The following is a 3,133-nucleotide window of genomic DNA, read 5'->3' as shown; positions in this document are numbered from 1 at the left end:
TGCACCAAAAGGTACTGCTAGAAATAAAAAACACTGACCATAACAGAAATAAGGAAAATCTCCATTGGGTCCATTGGTCGACTGGACACAGCTGAGGAGCTGGTCAGTGACTTGAAGGCATGTCAGTAGAAATTTCCCAGCTAAAATGCAAACAGAAAAAATAATTAAAAAAAAAACAGAACAGAGTATAAAAGAATTGAAGGACAACTTTAAAATGTTTAACAAACACATTATTATAACACCAGAAGGAGAGATAATGGAGCTCAAAACATATTAAAGTAACAACAGCCAAGAATGTCTAATCATCAGGAAAATGCCAGTCAAAACCACCATATTACCTCATACCTTTCAAAAAGGCTAAAATCAACAAGTCAGGAAACAACAGGTGTGGAGAAAGGGGAACCCTCTTGCATGGCTGGTGGGAATGCAAACTGGTGCAGCCACTGTGGAAAACAGTATGGAGGTTCCTCAGAAAGTTAAAAATAGAACTACCCTACCATCCAGTAGTTGAGATACTGGGTATTTGCACAAAGCAAAAGAGCTTTTGAAATTTAATGACAGAAAACAAAGCACAGATGCAGGAAACTCCAAACATGAAACAGGTAAATACTGAATACATACAAGCACACATATATATACACTTTGCCATAGGGGAAGTCATAGTTAAACTGCAGAAACCCAAGGATGCCTCAGTGGCTCAGTCAGTTATGAGTCTTGATTTCAGCTCAGGTCATGATCTCAGGGTCCATGGGTTCGAGCCCTGCATCAGGCTCTGTGCCAACAGCCTTGAGCCTGCTTGGGATTCTGTCTCTCTCCCTCTTTCTCTGCCCCTCCCTCTCCTCTTTATTTCCCTCTCTCTCTCTCAAAAATAAACATTTAAAAAATCTTTAAAAACATAAAAACTACAGAAAGCCAAAGACAAAGAGAAAACTCTTTAAATAAATCAGAGAGGAAAAAGATACTCAGCTTACCCAAACAGGAACAAGGAACAAGTATATAAATTATAACTATATTTTCCTCAGAAACCACACATGCAAGAAGAGAATGGAATGAATATTAAAAGTGAAGAGATAAAGACTCCATCAAACTAGAATTCTGTATTCAGAAAAAGTATCCTTCAAAAGTAAAGTAGCAATGAAAAATGTCTTAGAGAAACAAAAACTGAAGGAATTCATCACCAGCAGACTCAGGCAGGACACACTGGAAACCTTCTAAGAGAGACGTGGATTGACTCATGCCAGACATGCGGACATGCCTTAGGAGAGGGAAGGGCATCAGAGGAGGAATCAATGAAGGTGAAATAAGGTCCTCTGTTTTTTCTAATTTTTAAGTTATCTAAGAGATAAGGTGCTCATGTTGTAGCATGAATAGCAGCAATGTACTGGGTATCAGTAGCATAGAGATGATGAAGTAAATGGCACAAGTATCATCAAGACCAGAGGAAGATACTGGGAACACTGTGATGTCAGACGTCTACACCACCCATGAAGTGGTAAGATGTTATTCATACATAGATTCCTACTTGATAAAAATTCATATTGCAAACTATAAGGCAACAAATAAAATTTTTTGTAAAAAAAAAGTATAAGTAATATACTAAGATAGGAGATAAAATCAAATCATAAAATGCTCAGTTAAAACCAGGGAAGGAAGAGAGGCGCCTGGGTGGCTCAGTTGGTTAAGCATCCAACTTTGGCTCAGGTCATGATCTCACAGTTCATGGGTTCTGGCCCCACATCGGGCTCTGTGCGGGCAGCTCAGAGCCTGGAGCCTGTTTCGGATTCTATGTCTCCTTCCCTCTCTGACTCTCCCCTGCTCACGCGCTCTCTCTCGCTCTCTTNGGGTTCTGGCCCCACGTCGGGCTCTGTGCTGGCAGCTCAGAGCCTGGAGCCTGTTTCGGATTCTATGTCTCCTTCTCTCTCTGACTCTCCCCTGCTCACGTGCTCTCTCTCGCTCTCTCTCTCTCTCATAAATAAATAAAACATTAAAAATTTTTTAAAAAGAAAACAGGGAAGGAAGAAAAGACAGAAAAATAGAAACAAAGAACAAGTATAGTGAATAGAAAATAGCTAGAAACGTGGCAGATATTAATGCAGCGATGCCAGTAATCAATCACCTGAAGTGTGAATGGTCTAGGTACAATAGTTGAAAGAGGAATTTGAGGAGTGGATAATAAAATAAGATCTCACAGCATGTTGTGTACAAGAGATCTGCTTTCAAAGTAAGAACTTTCATAGATTAAAAATAAGAGGATGGAGAAAGATATGCCACAGAAATACAAAAATCCACAAAGGACCGTTGGATTGGCTACACTGATTTTAGAGAAAGCAAACTTCACAAGAAAAATCTGGAGCAATAAAGAAGACCTTAAATCACAATAAAGGGCTCATTTCCAAGAAGACATGATAACCCTTAACATGCATGCAGACAACATGAGAGCTTCCAAGTGCATGACGCAAATCCGGTAGGAGCGCGAGGTGGGGCAGACACCTAGTACAGCTGGGGCACCAACACCTCGTACACAGCTGGTCCTTTACAGAGGCGTCAGCAAGGTTAGAGCCCGCCCAGAACTGTCCATCCACTTGATCTACTTTGCGCTCATAGAAAGCTCCATCCAGGAAGCTCAACGGAGCATCCCCCAAATACACCACATTGGGCCCATAAAAGAAAACTGAACAGCTCTTTTTTTTAAAAAAAAATCTTTGTATTTTTTTATGCTGGATAAATGCAGGTGACCCATAAAGTCCCTAATTCCCATGAAAACATATAAACGTAAATGCCGAGAATCTGACATCTCCCCCACCGCTCAGTCGCACACTTGTGAAATCCGTCCCAGAGGGTCAGAGGAAGAGTCTCAGGGTTGTGCATCACCTTTTGCTACACTGATCTCTATTTTTTTCTACATTTATTTATTTTTGAGAGACAGAGTGAGACAGTGTGTAAGTGGGGGAGGGGCAGAGAGAGAAGGAGACACAGAATCCAAAGCAGGCTCCAGGCTCTGAGCTGCCAGCAGAGCCCAGCGCAGGGCTCAAACCTATGAACCGTGAGATCATGACCTGAGCTGAAGTCGGACACTCAACCAACTGAGCCCCCCAGGCGCCCCAGCAGTCTCTTTTTCAGCCTCTGATACCTG

The sequence above is a fragment of the Crocuta crocuta genome, unplaced genomic scaffold (genome assembly GCF_008692635.1).
Source record: "Crocuta crocuta isolate KB4526 unplaced genomic scaffold, BGI_CrCroc_1.0 scaffold506, whole genome shotgun sequence".
Classification (NCBI taxonomy): domain Eukaryota; kingdom Metazoa; phylum Chordata; class Mammalia; order Carnivora; family Hyaenidae; genus Crocuta; species Crocuta crocuta.
Note: the sequence above shows the minus strand (reverse complement) of the source record.